Here is a 21,109-nt window from a genome sequence, read left to right as displayed (position 1 = left end):
TTATGCACAGTAAATAAAACTTATTATTTATCCTAATTTTCTCCGTTTTCCAATCTTTTTTTAATCCTTTTTTTTTCTATATTGTATTATATATATACATACATATATTACCTACCGTACTTGTTTGCTTGTTTTTATGTTCTTTAAGTACTGAAATACTGAATTATTCAGTTCTGGACTTGGATGTATTCATGAGAACAATAATTACGAAAAAACATTCTAATCGCCATTTATAAAAGCAAATATTCTTTTTTCTTTCATAGTGGGGCTGTTTCTCAGAAATCAATATATTTTTCCTTTTTCTTCCAAACCTATCACGCGACAATAAATGATAAAAAGAAAGATGAATTAAAGCAATTAATTGGGTGTTAGCTTTTTTTTTTTAAAAAAAAAAAAAGCTCAAAAAGTGTAAAACAGTTATAAGAAAAAGAAAAAAACAGTACGATTTTTGATGAGAATATTTTTCGTAAAACTAAGTCGTAAAGAAATTTTCAAAAGAAAGAAATGTCATACGTCTAACGACATCTATGCCAAACCTTATTCATTATATGTTTTTTTTTTCTTTCACACTTTTATGAAAGAGTTTACGTCAAATTGCTTTGCATTTCTCTTTTTCCTTCTTTGCAAGTATTTTTTTTCCACAGCATTTTTTCTGATTTCAATGTAGTAGAAATTTTTAACTCAAGATATATTCTTCAACAACAAAACAGATATTAATTAAAGAAACCGATGTCGTTAAAATATACAGCGAACATAAATTTAAAAAAACACACACACCTTCCCAGCTAGATTTCTGATTCTTTTTATTTCTTCATATTCTTTTTTATTTTGCCAAATATTCAAGGAATGTAATGCCCTTTTATTAAGTAAATAGAAAAAAAGAAATGAACATAAATTCATATGCGCAGACTGCGTTTATAAATTGTATTTAAATATTTTACTTTTATTCAGGAAAAAAAGTTTAAGTGTTCTGCAAAACTCTTTTTCTATTTTTTTATTTTCAAGTGAACTTACTTATAGAATCTTAAATGAAATTTTTAGTTTTCACAAGGAATGAATTTATAGTAAATTAAATTAATGTAATAGGAAGATTTATAATTGAGACAATACAGTATAAAGTTGCACATTTTTCCTTCCTTACAGTCAACTGTTTGATTTCTCAGATATATACTTTAGCTTTGACAACGCACAAAGGGGCTCAAAAAAGAACGAAATCTTGAGAGTTTAAGATGAAATTTTAATTTTTGTATAGTTATGTTCTTTTGGAAGGGATGAAAGGGAGAAATAAATTCTGGTAAAATTACCGCACTGTATGATAATGACATTTCTGTTATTAAAAAAAAGCATAATTTTGGTTAATGAAATCAAAATATACGGCATTTAAACCATTTATTTGGTAATTTTTCCCTTCATAATTACCGAAAATTCTGATTTTCAAAATTATAGTTCTTATTACTACACGTTTAGTAAAAAATGCACAACATAAAACGTAAATTAAACAACAGTACAAATGGTTTTTTTATCATGAAGAAATGACCAAATTTTACAACAAATAGTAAATTTTATCACTAACCATAAAACCACATTTTATTGTTAATTCTACCAAAATCATAACTAAAGTGCTTTGGTAAAATTTACTGAGTTTTTTGGTGTTCCCTTAGATTTAGAAACACGGTAAATTGTACCATATTCTGGCAGTTTTGACCATACTTTTCTTCTCAGTTAGAGATGATGAGCAAGAGTCCGCTTTTTTAAACTTTTCCAGGAAACAAAAGCTTTTTTTGCACAAATTTTTTTTCAGGTTAAGATAGAGCATTTTTGATAGCATATCGGAAAATTTGAGGAAACTTTCAACAAAACTAGTACATATACTTTAAAAACAGACCCAGTGATTTCTGAGGCAAAAAAAACAGTTAGCCTCTGAGTTTAAAATGTGCACTATACATCTAAAACGTAAAAGTACAACTGGCTTATTCTGCATTCATGTACCGCTTATTTAAACGAAAGTACAATATACAGAATATTTAAACAATTGTACAATATTTCAAAGTCATGTATTTAAGTGATACTGTGTATTCAATAAATATACGACAATACATGACACATTAACACACTGGCGTTTTGCGCCATTTTTATAATCAACTTAGTGCAGAGGATAAAGATGGACAAATTTAAACTCGACAATTATAAATAAGTGTTACGAACTCACAGCAGTTATAGGTTAGCATGTTATTCTTTAAAAGCATTAATTTTTTATGACAAAAGAAGTTCCATACAATAATGATGGTATACAAATAACGTAACCTTAATGTCCAGCGTAAAGTGCATTATTAATATTAAACCACGTAATTTTTTATGTTAGTACATAAACGAGCAGTCGAGGAAATATCTTCAGTGAATATGTGCCCGTCTTGCAACAAAAAGTACGGGATTGACAGCGGCATATCGAAGCCAAGCTTGCTTGTACCAAAAATTTTCTGGGATCGCATACTACTGCTTTGTGAACCACTAAAAAGTAGCGCTACTAATTTAAAGGTACAAAAACTCAGCAAACTATTCTTGTACCTTTCAATAGATATAAACCTTTTTTCATACCTTTGATTTTCATGGTGTCTCTTATGTTTATGAGGTACAATGCATATGAATCTTTTATATGAAGGAAGTAAAGAATACATTGTGTTTGCACCTTTACTGTTATATGCACTGCGCATAGAGTGTGCAGTTTAAGAGGAACGAAGTTAATCAGAAAACTGTGAATATGAAAAAAATGGATTAGAACGGAAATACACTTCGTTTCTCTCAGAAAAAATAGAAGTAATAGAGGTTTGATATTTTATAAAGATTCTCTCACGGAATCTAGTAGTACAAAAAATTAGTCCTTTGCCTCTGAGAGAAATACTCAAATTAGCAACCCACTTAAACCATGCTGTTCCTAAAACCAGTTCTAAAACAATGTTTTTATAGTCAATCTTATTTTTAGGCAATTGGTGCACAAGCAGTAAGTGTTGCGGATTCATGTTTTTGAGGAGCTGAACACGAATCTACTCTTTGCCTGAATTAACAAGAAATGTTGAATAAATAAAGAATCGATAGCTTTTATGTAGGTCGAGAATCAACAATGGATAACAACATCATGCATAAAATTAACACAGGAATTAAAACCGGTACGCGAAACTAGTATCGTACCAGAAATTAACGGATCCTGTCTGGAGAGAAAATAAGTACTGCCTACATTTACTAATGGAGAAGGGACTGGGACTTATATCGATACGAAGACTTAGAAAGATACAAAAGAAAGTTCCGTAAGATGTTAACATGGTGTTAAAAGAAGTAACCGAATGCAAGTTACGTGGACATAAAACAATAAACAAGAGCTTTCCATGTCATCGAGACAATTAAATGTGTAAGAAGACGCCATACCGCGGAGAAACTTTTCATCGCAAATTTTATTTTACCTACATAACTAACAGTAAATTTAAGGTACAGAAAAAGTGAGTTCAGGCAAACCTAGAGTAAGCCATAAAGTTTCAAGTGCTGAAAAAAATTTTAAAATATTAAAATGCAAACAAATTATTGCAAAAGAACTTTATTACGTAATCCTGAGTTATCTTCCAATAATATATTTTCAATTCAATATTTTGATTATTTATTGCACTATGATTGTTTAATATCTGATTTTGGTTTTAGTTTTCTTTTTTTTTTAATTTCTCCCTTACATTAAGAAAAAAAACATTTAGTACTTTTCTGAAACTTCTAAATTGATAATATAGAATGTATAAAAATAAGGCAAAATGACAATTACAGATAGTCCAAATCCTATGAAGTAAGAAAATCTTTCCATCCACTTGAATATATATTAATTTTATAAATTAATATTACAAATTAATATTATGAACTAATAAGGAAATTAAATTACAAATTCATAAGGATAACATGCCTCCCTAGAAGGCAATAAGAAAATAAAAGGAATAAAGCGTTTTCTTTGCTTTTCCTAAACTGGAAGATTAATTAAATTGAGGGGACTACTGTCTTGGGCACTGCAATGTCTTAATTCTTTATGTTAAAAAACATGTGCAACGCTGGTGAACGAATATTTGATAAACAATGACATATTAGCTAGAATAGTTTAACAATGTACAATATTTTTTGTCGAAATTCCTTTCTTTTGAATAAAATTATTAATCTATCATAAAATTGTAAATAAATGTTTTTTCAGCTCTTTAATATGTTTTATTTTATTATTTGTACCCTATCTTACAGCGCACATAGAGCATATTTTTTTTTAAATTTGAGTTCGGCAAAATTTGGAAAATTTTTCTCGAATTTCGGTCTTTTTTTTCCGGTGACAAACGTACTACCCTTAATATAGCCTATTCTACATTCAAAGTTGTTATCAATTTTTCTTGCCCATTCAAATTGGAAATGGTTAGAATCAAACATACTTTTGATATTTTTTTTCTTTTACCTTTTTATTACTTTATTAATTTTAAGTAAGTCAAATAATTATTTCCATTTGGTAGTTTCCTAAAAACGAAACACGGTTAACAAAGCATAATTAGCCAGTTGTTGAAAACTGACTTAAAAAAAATTTGTACTTTTGTAGAACTCTTGTAAAAACTATACATAAAATTTTTTTTTAAAGAAAGACAGTTTCTTGACACCCATTTTTAACAAGTAGAAAGCGAGATGTTTATATTTTTATAAGAACTTTCACTTCTTTAAGCATACTTTTGACCTTTTAATTTATTTACCTTTTACTATTTTATTAATTTTAGGTAATATTAAGTCAAATAATTAGTGCCTTTAGGTAGTTTCGTGAAAATGAAACACAGCTATGCAACTTCGCAAAGCAAAATTTGACGACTCTTGAAAATTAGCTCCTTTCTAGAAACTTAGTGCTTTTCTTGAACTCTCGTAAAAAGTGTACATAAAAAATTAATTTAAAAGAAAAGGCAGTTTCCTGACACCCATTTTTAACAAGCAGGAAGCAAAATGTTTCCTTTTTTTACATAAGAGTTTTTTTTTCACTTTCTGCGTACATTTGAAAATAAAGAAAACCCGAAAGACTTAAAAGTTCTATTCTTTCAATTACTAAACACAGCTTCCAGACAATAACAAAGAACAAACTCCTTTTTTAAATATTTGACTTTCGAAACTTAATTTTCTTAAAGGATTCAAAGCAGTTATTCTCATCCTGGTCTGAAGTAGTTGAGAATCACACCGAATCTAAGGTTTTCAGAACTAAATTATACATGCTTTCAAAGAATTGAATTATGCATGTTGTTCTCTTTAAATTGTACAACACATATTCATTAGTTTGCGAACGTTTTTTTTTTTCTTCCAGAAATGTTTCCCCAGAAATGTTTTTTTCCCATGCTGGATTTCGTAACTACTCATAACAACATAATTTTTTTTCCATGAATTTTAATTAAGTTATGTCATTTTGGAAAAATATACCTTTAAAGTTGCAAAGCCGTTGAAATTACATTTTTACGGTAATTTTGAAAATGCAATTTATTACTTTCAATTAATTCAATTAATTTTATTACTGTCAATGAATGTTTAATTACATGACCTTGGTACCACACTTCTGTCGCATAATTATTTAGTAGAATTACTTATTTATTATTTGCTTCAAAACATACATTAATTACATAGTTCTGTTATTTATTTAAACATAAAATAAATTATGTCTTCGGTTTCAAAAAAAGCATTATGCTCCACTAGTATGTGATAGAAAAATAGTATTCGCTGATTAAACTATTATATATTTATTTATTATAAAAAACATAATTTCAAAAAATAACAAATTAAATTTTACATTGCTTTCGAAATTAGTAGAGAAAATTATAGTTGAAATTTTAAAGTATAAAAAAAGAAATAATTGATAATAAAATTAAATAACAATTCTAAAAACTGAGTTTTATAATTTGATTAAAGAGCAGAAAATAACTTTATTTCGGCGACGATTTCTTTTCCCTCGCTGGCCCGAGCCAAAACCTGTCTAAAATATTGACCTAATACCCCTACTTTAAACAATTAAACCTCGTGACCATAGTCACCTGAACTGTAACGGATGAATGGCGAGAGGAGTTCTTTCCATAGACAGATTATAAATATCATGCGAAGCATACAAAATAGTTTATTTTCGCAGAAAAAATTGTATAAGATCTGAAAAAGTAAACAGAAAATTAAAACAATGTTTCATAAGATATCAGATATTAAATTCTTTTCTCTTCTAAAATTTTAAAACTTATATTTTTAACATTTGAAAAAGAAAGTAATTTATTGAAGCCGAAAGACATGAAGTGTAATTTTTATTATATTTAAACCACTAAAATTTGCTTAAAGTAATATTTTTGCAAAAAATATAATTGTTAGTAAATGCAAGTAAGAATTTGCTAAGTATTATGTACATTTAGAATACATTTCAGTCTTCACATGTAGCATTTTCTAGCAAATGGGAATTATACTCTTCATTGAGCCATTATGTTTTTTCAAGTTCTTATAAATCTTATTTATCTTATAACCATTTTATATTAGTTTTACTATCTAATTTTTATTATCTGTTATCAGATTTCTACCTTTTTTTGAATTATGAATAGAATGAATGATAATGAAATACTAAAATAACTTACAACACAGAATGAGTATAAAACTAATTATTTGTATAAAGTTTTATTTTCTAATTTGTTTCAACTATAGTAATTACTTACAGTAAATGAACTGAACTTATTTACAGAATTACTGAAAAATTGTGAAGAAGCGTTTTTTGAAAGTGTTTATGAACCAGATGAAGGTAAATAATATTTAGTACATTTCTTTCCACAATTCGTGTATTTTGATTTAACTAGATAGATAAAGATCAGTTTCATTTTATTTACTTCGTTTAAAATAAATAAAAGTGCTTATTTATTTTAATTCTGATTTGCTGTCATAGTTTAGTTCGTGCTTTTTTTTAATGAAATCCTAAATGTTTACAGTAATACAACAGTAGTAATTTTTACAGTAGTACTCGAAAAAGATGCACGAGTAGGTACTATAACTATACTACCTTCAACTATAAATTAACTATATATATTATATATACGTTGCTACTTTACAATCTCTGAACAAATGACTTTTTACCTATACTGATAATAGAAATAAATAAATAAATAAAACTACCGATTATGTTAGGAAATTCATGGATAATGGTAAGGAATTCATGCAAATGAAACTGGTTCATCTAGAGAACATCTTAGTTTATAATATTGAAATATTGTTCTTTACCATCAACAAATTTAGTCTGAACTGAATTAAATGTTTACTCATTATATTTACAAATTATTTCTTTCAACATGAGCATTATCCAATATGAAGTTAAAATAATTACTACCCGGAATTTCTTCAGAAAAAAAAAATTTCATCTAAGCCTCTTCAGAAAATTCACCTGCTGCCATCTTTAGGATTTCAAATAAAATAATTTCGTAATCTAAAGTCATTTATAAAGAAGAATTATTATACTTGAATTTGAAGACAAAAAAAATTATTTCCAAAATTAAAGGCTTATCTATTATTTCTAACAGAAAAACTTTTAAGTAAAAATGGCCTCAATCAACTCAAAATTGCATTAGAGTATTCAAACGTATAAGTTTGATTTAAATAAAAATTTTATTACTATGTATTTTACTCAGTTCTGTAGAAATAGTTTCAAAACAGCATTTTTGGATGCATTCTTCAGTCCTCAAAAGTATCAAAATTCTCCTCAAAAAGTATTTCTGAACAGATTTGGAGCTGTTGCCACAAATAAACCCCATACCCATCCATTTCATAAAAATAAATAAATAAATAGAACTCTTTACTTATCTGGGAATAATATTGGTCACTTTGAACATTTTTACTACCCATAACATACTTATATGATCTTCAGAAATATTAGAGGAAATATGCTTTCCAATATGCCCTATATAAACTCTTTATATTGTTGATATAAATATATGCTGCTATCTAGTTCAGGAATGAATAATACTGTTATACTGCCAATTCTAAAAATGTTTTTGAAGCATGCATTTTTCTCTTTAGTGAATTCTAAAAAGTTCTAATGTATCTAATAAACAACGTAACAATAAAATGTGTAACAATTTAATTATTACTTTTAATTTAAATTGCTGTTTGAATTTTAAAAAAAATGTAGCCTAGTTAATAGAATTTTGGTCTAACCCAAAATATATTATTAATATATGAAGAGTTTTAATATTAAATTCACGATGGCTTCAGTTTAGAAATTTATTCACTAATAATTCCTTTTATAAAATATATTATACAAATTTCTCAGCGTTTAGATATTTTCCATATAAAATAATTACATCCCTAGCTGAATTATATTGTTAATGAAAAGAGTATCTTGAGAGTAGAAATTTATGCCGCAAACTTATTAATTTCAATATAAGGAATAATTAAATGTATATTTTAATTTCATAAAAATATCTAAATGTTTATAAGTTAATGTTATTAATTCATTTTTGAATATTCTTCTGCTGCAATAGGAATTTTTAGAAAGCCTTACGTGAATATATAGTATGTTGTTTTCATATAGTGTTCCAAATTATCTCTGAAAAATTAATTAATGGTACACTAAATCCAATGAAATTTAAAGATTATCAAATGCATTCATACGTTTTCGTACAATCAAGACCTTGGTGTGAAACAGATAATTTGTAAATTAAAAATAAAAAGATTCAAACATTTATAAATTAAAACAAATAAAATAAAATACAATGCAGAATGCGTATTATATTATTAAATTATAAAATAGATATTTATAACTTTAAAATAAATTCCTTAATTTCTGTCGCGGGAACGCAGTCAATAGTAAGTTCTTACTAAAATATTTATGGTTAAACTCTAATTGAGTTTTCAGAGATAATTAGCTTTTCCAACAAATTCTTTCTCCAACAAATTCCTTACTACCCTTTGAGTTTCCACATAATAATAATTTATGGAGAAAATTTGAATTCTAATTTATCTGGGGAATTAATATCTCATAGTGCTTATTGTCCGGTAAAAAATAATTAAGCAGTTTTAGCCATAATTTTCTAATTTCTTAATTTAATTACAAAGAATATATAATCATACTTATTTGGTAGAAACTATAATTAATTTCATTTATTTATTTATAAGTATTATTTAATTTAATTATTTAATTTTATGCAATCACGGAATAATTTGTATATACACTTAAAGCGCAAGAGGATACATTAGCATGTAAATTTTAGTTAGAAAAACGTTAAAAAGAATAGAGAAGATAAGATAAATATATAAATAACACTCTGTATTCTAAATAAAACAAATTAAGTAGCTTTAGTATTTAGGATCAAAATAAGATGACTTAAAATTCTTACAGATTTATGTTTTAATATACTACTCAAACCGAATTATTAATGAAAAGGAAATAATGGATTTTGGTATTTATTATCGCATATGATGCACAATTGCTCATAATTCTTGACATTTAATTCTTTATTTGTTAATTTATATTTAGTTGATTTTTTGTCACTTTAAATATTTTTACTTTGTATGTATAGTAACTAATTGAAACAATATAATAGTCTAAGATCTAGAAATCAAAATTAATGAAGAGCGCTAATTTTTAGGAAGAGCTAAAAAATCGGTGCATCATTATTGACGTCAGTGATGCTTTATTACTTTTGATAATAAGTGCTAATTACAACAAAAGTAAAAGGCTGCGTTCTGAAAAGTAAAATCAATGGAGAAATTGTTCTAATTCATTTAGGCGAAAAATAAAAATTCGGCATACTTTTTTTTACACCAATGATGTTTAGTCAGTTTTGGTAACTGTAACTAATTCAAATTTTAAAAAATTCGTTTGGGAGAAGCGTAAAAAATGGCCAAACTATATCTAATGCCAATGCTCTATTAATTTTGCTAATCATTGAAATAAAAAAAAACTATGTACAATAAAGAAAAATTATTGGAACAATTGGAACTAATTCGGTAAGGAGAAATTCGAAATAGTATTACTGGCTCGAATGATGCCTAACTAATTTTTAATTATATGCACTACTGTACTGGTATTATGGTAATTGGTGCAGCTCAATAGGTTCCAAATATCATATTATACACTGCTAGACATTTGCTTAAGACGGATGATAATAGTAATGATAGCAACCACAAAATTGAAAGTAGGAAAACGTGAAAATTAGCATAAGTGCGAAATACAGACTTATTTTGTGCATGCAAATTTTGGGTTGTCGAACTGGTTTGTCACAATACAGCGCTAATGAGAGCTATAAAGGATTTTATGCGTATTAAGCGTTGTTGTTCAAAATCAAAGTTTAACTGACAATAATCAACTGACGAACTTCCAATTTTCGACATGTCTTCTCGACGTCAATTAGATGATTTTACGCGCGGCCGTATTATCGGCAAGATTAAAGAAGGGTGAAAAATAACAGATGTTACCAATGAGTTCGACGTCAGCCACTATGCTATCAATAAAAAGGAACTGGCGGAAGACAGACAGTCATTTAGCAAATCAGTTTCATGCTGCTACTGGCAAGCGAATCTCTCGAGAAACTGTAGCCAGACGCTTGCAAACAGGAGGACTATACGCCCTCTGACCTGTTTTGTGCATCATACCCATTGATCAGACGTCGCCATGGCTCCCGTTCACAATGGTGCCCTTAGCACAGCAGTTAGAGCAAAGAGAACTGGGCTTGCGTACTACCTCGTGTAGCCAGCACGTTCTCCAGATCTGAATCTCATTGAAAATATGTGAGATGATTTGGAGAGGCGTGATGCTCGTCGAGACTACCCTGCAATAAACAAGAACACCTTCATTTGTGCACTGACGGAGGAATGAGACAAAGCACCCCGACAGCTGCTGAACACTGCTGTGCAAAGTATGCCACGACATCTGGACTACTTGTATCTCCCACCATGGTGATCATACCCCCCATTAACATCTTACTCCAGGATGCAACAAATGGTACTTACATTTCTTTTTCATGTTGACGTTTTCAGTGCAAAGCGACTGTTTTGTTCCTTGAACACGTTTCAAGTCTTTGGGGTTCAGAGAGCAGTAAATTATATTTTTTTAATGGCCTAACATTCTGACATTCTCTTATTTCATTGGGCATTTTAACATGCTTAATTTTTGATACGTTATGTAACCATTTGTGGTCCGTCATTATCCATTGTTTAGCAGTGCATGTGCAATGTATACTATTGATATATTTGGTACATAACAACTATTATTGAAATAGTTGGTTGCATCAATACAGGGCATTTTTAATATAGATACTATGAAAAGAGGTTTAATGACCCTTCGAAAGTTTCCTGTGCTGCCTTCACCCCAAAACGTGTTAGAAAGCACCCGTAACATGTTAAAGTCTCTCTTGCATCTTTTCTGCAATTGCTTTATATGAGGCAGAAAAGTAAGCTTATGATCGAAAATAACTCCAAGAAATTTTGTTTCAATCACTACCCTTATGACCCTCGACCGGACTTGTCTGTGACTTGTTGTAGATTTGATGGATGAAACATAACGTGATCAAGCGTCGCTCTGGCTTTGGCACCAAATTTCGTGTGCAACTGCTTTTGCTCATTTGAAAGTGACAAGATAGTCTGTTGTATGATACCGATGGAAAATGCGCCATAGTATCTGCTGCTCCTTATGAGCCGCTGAGCATTCAACAGTCAAGGCATGAAAGAGAAGTTGATGTTTTCGGTATGCTTCCTAGTGCTGCATTGATTACTGAATTCTCCGCTTGATTACGGAAGTCACCGTTTGAACCACAGCTTCAAGGTTCTCATCCGACACCATATCTGCTGTAATTATAGCAAGGTAAACGAAAAGCCTGCAAACATCACGGTGATAAATGAAAAAAGAGGGTCTCAAAGTGATAGAGGCAATAGATGAATATGAAACAATGATTGAGAAATGGTCACAATTATGAAGATAATTATGAACAGAAAATTGCGAAAAGGGCAAAAGCCAGATCAATGCAACGAAAAGTACGTGTAGTTTCATAAAAGTAAGTGTCTTCACCTAGATTCAGTAAACAGAAAATATTATCTTAGATTAGTGTTTCAACTTGATGATCTCAAGCATTTGTGTCGGAACTACTCCTACGTTCCTCGGAAATAAAATGTTAAAGAATCCGTATATTTAAAATTCGATTTCTCAGAAACTATTCAACCGATTTCGCTAAAATTCCGTGTTTTGTCATGTAAAATTACTTAAACGCTGCCTAAGGGCAAGCCGAGACTTTTCTGGGGAAGAGATTCGAGATATTTTTGGCTATAGAGATTTGGAAGCAGGTCTGCAAGAAGTAGAAGATCCGTATAATTCAAACTAAGGTTTTTGTTTTGTCTGTTGTGAGGTAGGCATTGTAAGGTATCTGTTTGCGTACTTGAGCAATAGGAAGTCTAGGAAATGTCACGGAATAGGACACACCGAACGGGGAGAACGAGTGGTAATTATTTAGTGGGTCTCATGAAAAGTCAGATTTCGTTAGACTTCAACAGACTGAATTTATTTCTCCTTTGATCATCTTGAACAACTCTTAGAGTAAGCCGCATGAGCACTCTTGCAGTTAATGCAATTGAGTGAACACAGGAAGTGTCAGAGTAGCCACGAGTAGTGCAGCGAGGAAAAGCAGATGTACCTTGGCATGATGCCTTCGAATGTCCAAACCTATGACACTGAAAACATCTCAAAAGAACATAGTCAAATATGACAATGAAACCTTGCTATTTTGACATCAGATGGTTAAATCGGAGTGTCAATCGTAAGGATGGGATGTTTCGTGGGTATAGGTTTCTCATCCCTGCGAATCTTAATATTTTGTACATCTACAACATGATGGTCATAGAGGTTTTCTAATGGCATGTCCTCCAGATTCAGACGTTGGAATTCCGATAGTTCTCCAGATTCACACATTGGAATTCTGATATTATATCCCGAGAAGTATAAAGAGATTTAAGCGGGATAACAGTGGCTTCAAAGGAGCAAATTTCTGTGCATGTTGTCAGAGTGGTTTGCTTGTTTTTCAAAATTGACCTGAATTAACAGATCACCTAAACGCAGTTTCTTTATCGTGGCTACTTCTCCCAAAACAAAAAGTACCTTGTGTATTAAGATATCTGATATCTTGCTGCAAATGTATTTGGCTCAGGAGGAGTATTTTAATTCATCATAAGAAAACGATCATAAGCATACTGTGGAGGGGTTGTTCCGCTGTTTTTTGCTTTGGTATGAGTAGCAGAACACCTTGCTATTTTAAGCTATAGAAAATATTAACCACTTTCACTAACAACGGCACCGCCAACTACGGAGTACAACTTAGGAGATGCATTTAACTCAAACCCATTGGTGCTACCACCAATCCTATATTTAACACCGATGCTGACTAATAAGTCACCCCTGAAGCAGCCTCCATCCTTAATAGGTGCCAAGTAACTAACCCAAGCCAACAGATGTCATTAGTGACTAGCTAGCTGTTGCATACAGGTCAATATACACCTCCCGTTTACATAAAATACAGGCCAAAGCAGTGTGTTTGGGTACATAGGATCCTCTTTTCCAGGGACACGGGTCTCCATATACAGCAAACACGTGGATTTTACTAAACTAGTTTACTAACTTTAACTAAGTAAACTTTCTAGTTTAACTTAAGTTATCTACGTCAATTTCGCAAGATAAAAGTAAAGCTTTTCAATTTCAGTAATTAATGATCAATTCAATTTCAACAAACTAGTAAAAGTTACAAATTTCAACAACAATGCTAAAAGTTAAAAATATTTTTTTATCAATTTAAGTTATAAAACTGAAAATTTTTGAATACTGAGCAATAATACATGAGAACTCTTAAAAGGTTAGACAAGTGTCTCATCCGCTCATGCGATAATTGTGGTAAGTGATAAATATTTTTTGTAACTAAAACACATAAAGAAATCAAAAATACACTTTAGTTGTTTAAAGACAAACCTTTTTTTTCTTTTCAAAACATAGAATGACTTCCAGTCATAAAATTGAAAAAATACATTTGAGTTTTTTTTTTCCAAATAATTCATAATACATGTTCGCAAACCAATCATACGTATGAAAATGACATAAAATAGATTTAGATTTCTCAGATGTGATTTTTTAAGTGCCTTTTTATACAAAAGACAAAAGAAATTTTCAACAGTTTTTACCCTATTATTGAAACAAGATAAATAACTGTATTTTAAAAAACTAAGATTTAAATAAAAAATAAAAAACATTTATTTTCTTCCTTATTGATACAAACCATTAACTTAATTTATATGCTTTTAAGGGCATTTTCAAATCATTCGCTGAAACAATATCCCCGAGAGTGCCTAATACAATAATCAATAATTCTTCCATGTCAACCTCAGCCAAGTATCTGATATTCGAATTGTGTCATTTGAAACTGTAGCGATAAACTGGATATTTAGATAAAATCCGTTATGCAAAACATAATTAGTTTACTGATACATTGTTGATAATCAATAATTAGTGAAATATTGTGAATTAGGTGTTCGGTAATAATATTAAACATGGAAAATCAACTCGAAATTTCTATATAACAATCACATAGTCTGAAAGTTAAAACAATTTCATTTGTTTTAAATTATCAACAAAAAATTTTATTAGTTTATTGAAACACTGCTGATTATTAATGACTAATAAAACATTGTGAATCAGACGCAATTAAATAATAATTACTGCATTTAAAAAGAATCAACTCTAAATTCCTATATCGCAATCAAAGAGATAAAGTCTCCGTCTGTCTAAGAGTAAAATATTTTCATTTATAATGAATTATTTATAAAAGATTTCCAAAAGATTTTAATAGTTTCCTTATATACTGTGAAATATTCATAATTAATAAAACATTGTGAATCAGATGTTTTGAAATAATAAGAAATGTGAAGAATCAATTCTAAATTCATATATAGCAATCACATAGTTTAAAACTCATTCTCCAAACTTTTGGAAACATTTAGCCCTGCCATAGACAAGACAACAACAACATACTATAAAAGTAAAAATATTTTCAATTGTTATAAATTATGTTCAAAAGATTTTATCAGTTTATAGATAAACTGTTGAATAGTAATAATTAGTGAACCATTTTGAACCAGGACGTTCTGAAATAATAATAAACATTTAAGATTCAACTCGAAATTTCTAAAAGACAATCAAATCGTTCAAAATTTAAAATTATTTTCATTTGTTATAAATCATTTACATTGTGAACAATTAATTTTGAGTAACAGGCACAAGAACTCAATGGGGTTATTTGTACCTTCAATTTGGTTTTTATAAGACGGCTAGGATGTGAGTTAAAAGCTAGATTGATGTATACATTGTAAACAGAATCTGTTAAATATTCAGAAGGAAAAAAAACTGTCAGCTGGTGTGATGGTATAAAAACTTTTATTTCTTATAGATTGATGTATACATTGTAAACAGAATCTGTTAAATATTCAGAAAAAAATAACTGTTAGCTGGTGTGATGGTATAAAAACTTTTATTTCACTTCTTTTATTTCAAAGCAGGCTCATGTTTTTTTTCATCAGGTAAGTACTATTATTTTAACAAAAAACTCTGCTATTTTAACAAGCAAACTCTGTTGTTTTAACAAAAAATTCGTTAAATTATCAGGACAACATTGCGGTTGGGGCGTGGCCAGAGAAACATTATTACGACTAGTTGACACTGGTTGGATACGAACATTCACCTCATTGAGGGGTGAGAGTGCTCTGTCCTCTGATCTATAGCAGTTCTATTGTCTTATCAAGAAGAAAAATCTTAAGCTATTTTTCTTTCAAAAGTCTTACTTATTAAAATAATATTTAAGTGTACAAACGTTTAAAACAATAGTGGCTGAACAGTATAAAAATGTCTGGCAACTTAGCTTACCAATAAATTATATCTAAAGAAATATAATAATCAGGTAGTGTATCAACTAGACAATAAAATCGAATCACAATTTTATATATCCGATGCTCAAAACCATAAAATAACTGCAGATAGATAAGAGTAAGTATTGAAAATAATTGTAAAATAATTTGAAAAAGCTAGAGTTTTCATATTGTAAGCAAACTTGCATGGGCAAAAATTAGAATTTGAACTGGTTGTCTTAATTCGTTTATGATTAGGATCGGAAAGTGAAAATAATTGTCTTATCGTACTATTGAAAATAAACGTAAAATTATTTGAAAAAAGCCAGAGTTTTCAAAATTGTAATTGCAAACCGGTATGGCAAAAGTTTGATTTTGAACTAACTGTCTTAATTCGTTTATGATTAGGATGAAAAATTGAAAAAAAACATTTGTCAACAAGACAGCTTTGAATCATCAAATATACAAAGTCTGTAAAAAACAGTGTGCAAATCATTCCATTTGTTTATTTATACACTGTTGAATATTAATAATTAGTAAAACATTGTGAATTAGATTATCTGAAATGATAGTAAACGTGGAAAATCATCTCTAAGTATCTGATTAGCATTCACATGTTCCGAAAGTAAAATTATTTGAAATTATTATAAATTATTTACCGAAGTTTATAAGGTAACAAGAATGCAAACAATAATTGTTTCATACTTATTTGTTTGGATACAATGCACATTTTTTTTAAATTTTTATTTATTTATTTATTTTTAAACCCCAAATCAATCTGTTGCAATAGCTCTAGTAAAGACTGCATAGCTCATTGAATTTGCGGTCAAAATTTAATACAAAACTATTCATACTTATACTAAAATTGTTTACTCAAAATAATTTATAAGACATGTTGAAATAAATTTGATAAATTTTTTTCAAGACTCAATATTTCATAAAAATAAGATAATTAACAAAAATATTTTAAGATCAACAACTACAAATCTTTTTTTTTTTTATCTTTTTATCAAGATTCTTCTCTTCTTTACCCCTGTAAGACTGCACACCAGCGATACACTGAGAAAAAGAAATATATTCAAAATTATCAGAATATGGTAAAATTTAAAGTTTCTTGTTCTATGGGAACACCAAAAAGCTGTGATTTTTTACCGAACCTCTTTAGAAATTATTTCAGTACAATTAGCAATAAAATATAGTTTTATAAATGTGATAAAATTTGGTAAATGTCATAGAATTTGGTAAATATTTTAATGATACTTCAGAGCATGGCAGGAAAAAACATTTATTTGCTAAAATTTACTCTTTAAGTTTTGTGTTTCTTTCTAAATGTGTGGTAATTAGAATTATAATCTTAAAATTAAATACCAAAATTTTCGCTAAGCCATTACCATATTAATTTAAAAATTACTACATGTATGGTTTAAATACCGTATATTTTGGTTTTCATTATTAGAATCTTTTTTTTTACTAAAATGTCATTATTATAGTGTACGGTAAATTTACCAAAATTTCTTTTTCTCCGGACAATAACCTTCAGAATACTGTACATCATTGATTAATCAACAGTGATTAATACATTTGCCCTTCAAAACATTTATTCAGTTTCGCCACGGTAAAACTCAATAGAAAGGTGACGGAAATTGCATAAATATTGTAATTAATAAAGAAATAAAAAAAATAATTTATTAATTGAAGAGGTATTTATAGCTTAAAAAAACGTTTAAGTACTCGAATGTATATAAAATGTGCATTATATCAGTTCATATTGTGTAGCCTTAAATTGTGGTTCATCTTTGATATATTTTGAAATAAAGTGAACTCACCTTGTTTTTCCTTATTTCTTTAATTTGTGGTACTTTTTTCCCACAGCCAAAATAAGCAAGAAGTGTACTAATTTTAAACTAAGACAGGAATGACTTCCATGAACATGAACTCTAAGATTTTAATAAGCGAATTTGGACTACTATTCAAATAAGGTTTTTATATAACGGTTAATTCTTTCCGTTCCGAAGTTAAAATAATGTTATTCCACATTTTTTTCTACAATCCTGGGAAATCTCAACGAGCCCAAAAAGTTTAAAAAACATATATGTATTATCTATGTCACAGCAGGGAGTCAGAAGCGTTTAAAAAAAAGAGGAAACTGATTTTTTAACGTTTGATACCGTGAAACAGTTGCATACATTTTAAAAGCCGAGAAAACATTTCCAAAAGCCACAGAAAAAAGATCAACTTAACTTTTCTCTCCTCTTTTCACAACCTTCCTTCCTTCCTTTATTTTTCTTACGAATTGTTGCTCGCATTCCTGGATCAATAGAGAAAACGAGAAAAAAAAATTCTAGAATACTTAAACTTTTCGCCATTTGGCAGCTCAAGAACGTTCTTAGAAGCGTTTTTGGAATCGAATTGAGGCGTTTGGCGAATTTTTCCATTTTAAAATATGGCCTCCATCAAAACCTTTTCATGAAAAGCCATCATTGACTGAGATTTTGTATCAAACTTCTTTGCTGTTCTGTTTGGACAAAAAATAGACTATAAGGAAAAGATTGTAATGCGCATTTTGTAAGAAAATAGAACTATTAGGGACTTCAACTAGCGTTTTGTTTAAAAAATGTTTTATAAAAGGCCTTTTTAAACTTTCTCGCTTTTGCTAAAAAGCTAGAGATGTAGGCACTTTATTTATTATTATTTCTAGGCCTTTCAATAGGCATTTTCATTTCATTCATTACCTTACATTTGAAATTATTAATTTAATTTTTTCAATAATTCTTTGGCAAGATTTTGCAACTAATAAAATAAAATTTTATTTTAATTTTCATAAGACCAAAATTCTGAATTTTGATCTTAAAAAACATAGACTAAAAACAAATTGAAAATTTTGAAAGGAAAAGGAGATTTTATTTATTTTATTCCATGATACAAAGGACAACATAGGAAAAAAATAAACATTTAATGGCATCCCTTCTTTATTTTATTTTTTTAACTATTTTAGATATAAAACCAAAAATTGTTGTTTTTAAGCATTTTGTAATAATAATTAAAAAAAAAACTTTTTAAAGTTTTAATATAGTATTTGTAGCATTACTCACATAAGAATTGTAACATTAGTCACACGAGTTTTTTCTCTATTGACCACTTTCACGTGCTTTTTCAATATTTCTGGTTAATTAGAAATTATTTTAAATAAATTTAACAAAAACAATCCCATTAATGCTTATAGAAAAAGGGAGACTTCAAAATAAAATATATTTTACTTCATATCCTTTCTATGTGAGATTAGTCATATTTCAAATTTTTAAAAGAATTTATAATTTTCCTCCCTTTTTCTTATATGCATAATAAAGTTTATGTTAATCCCATAAAACTTTTTAAAAAAATTATTAAATATTTAAAAATGAAAAAAAAAAAAAAAAATCTATCAAAATGTAAAGTCAATCACCATCAAATTGCATTTATCTTCCGCTTTTTCTTTTTTAATAGTAAAAGTAGTAGTGACGCCCGGTGGCTGAGCGGTAGCGCTTCGCGGTGTCGTGCCACACGTCCCTGGTTAGATCCTCGGGCCGGACAAGGTTGACTCAGCCTTACTTCCCTTCAGTGGGTCGATAAATGAGTACCAAGCATGTTGGGAACTAAGCACTGGGGGTTTGGTGTTCAGCTGACCACCTGACCGGAACATCTGCTCCTGCACCCCAGAGCTTAAGGTTAAGAAAACTGAGATGGGCACAGTAGGCCTTGGCCCTCTACGGGCTGTCGCGCCACTGATTTTAGTTTAGTTTAAAAGTAGTAGTGGTTAGCAGTATACATTTAAGGATATGTTTTATTTAAGTAATGTTAAAAATTAATTTTGTTTATTTGATTATAGGATCGTAGTGGTGCAGCGAATTGATATCAATCTCGAATAGTTATAAAATGACCATTGCCCATTTGACAAAATGATGGTGAATGAGATAGAAAAAGATTTTCGTAATTAGAGTGATTGAGTGGTGTAACTTTTTTTTTTATCCAAAGCCATCTCACGGCTATACCGTACCTAAAACTAGGTTAAGGTTAAAATAACTAGGTTAAAACTATTATAACTTGGTTAAAATTAATAAAACTCTAATAAAATTAAGAAAATTCAATTATAAAATTTGATGTTCTTGAACAGGGTAAAAAGTAGAATGCTTTGTATTTAAAAGAGCATTTAAGTCATAGAACAAAATCTAATGTTTTGAAGATAAAAGAATTTTTATGTGGTTTGTCACCAAGTAAATCTGGTAAAATTGGGTAGTTGCAGCTAAAATGCCGTCATCTTTCAAAAATTGGAATTTTTTCGTATTTTGCAAGAAAATACGTAACTGCTAAAGACTCATTGCAAGTTGAGCAGGTTCACTTAATAAAAGATGCATGTGAGTAATCGGTGTAATATTACTTCATGTTTGCGTACATAAGGCGCCTCTTTAAAGGGTTGGATAACTGGTTTTAAGTAATATAACTTATTTACTTCAGTGCTCCATTCATTTTGCCAATGCAAAAGCAAATTATTTTCTATAGTATTTTTAATATCTGATAATACAAGAGGGATACGAGTTAATTTGTGTGTTTCTCTATTTTGTGACTTTATCAGCAGTTTCGTTTCTAGAGATTACTGTGTATCCTGGAACTCATGCAAAATTTATTTCATACGCTAAATTATATAAAACATTATATAGCAGCAATGACGCCCGGTGGCTGTGGATTAGCTTTTCGCTCTCCCATGCCACAGGTCCTGGGTTCCATCCTCGGGCCGGGCAAGGTTGACTCAGCCTTTCATCCCTTCAGTGGGTCGATAAATGAGTACCAAGCATGCTTGGGAGCTAAACACTGGGGGTTCCGCGTTCGGCTGACCACCTGACCGGAACATCTGCTCTTGCACCCCAGAGCCCAAGAAAACTGAAATGGGCACAGTAGGCCCCCTCTATGGGCTGTCGTGCCACTGAGTTTAGTTTATATAACAGCATTATGATATTAACTATGGAATGAGATTTATTGGATGCGTTTAATAAAGCATTAATACAAATTTGGGAGTCGGAATATATAATTCATTTTTTCACTTTTTGGTAAGAAAGACACTGAAGGGCTAATAATATTGCACGTGATTCAGATATGAAAACTGAACAAGTCGCATGTAAATTTTCGGATAGGATAAATTCTAAAGTCACAACAGCAC

This window comes from Parasteatoda tepidariorum, chromosome 7 (genome assembly GCF_043381705.1).
Source record: "Parasteatoda tepidariorum isolate YZ-2023 chromosome 7, CAS_Ptep_4.0, whole genome shotgun sequence".
NCBI lineage: Eukaryota > Metazoa > Arthropoda > Arachnida > Araneae > Theridiidae > Parasteatoda > Parasteatoda tepidariorum.
This window is presented reverse-complemented; position numbering follows the sequence as displayed.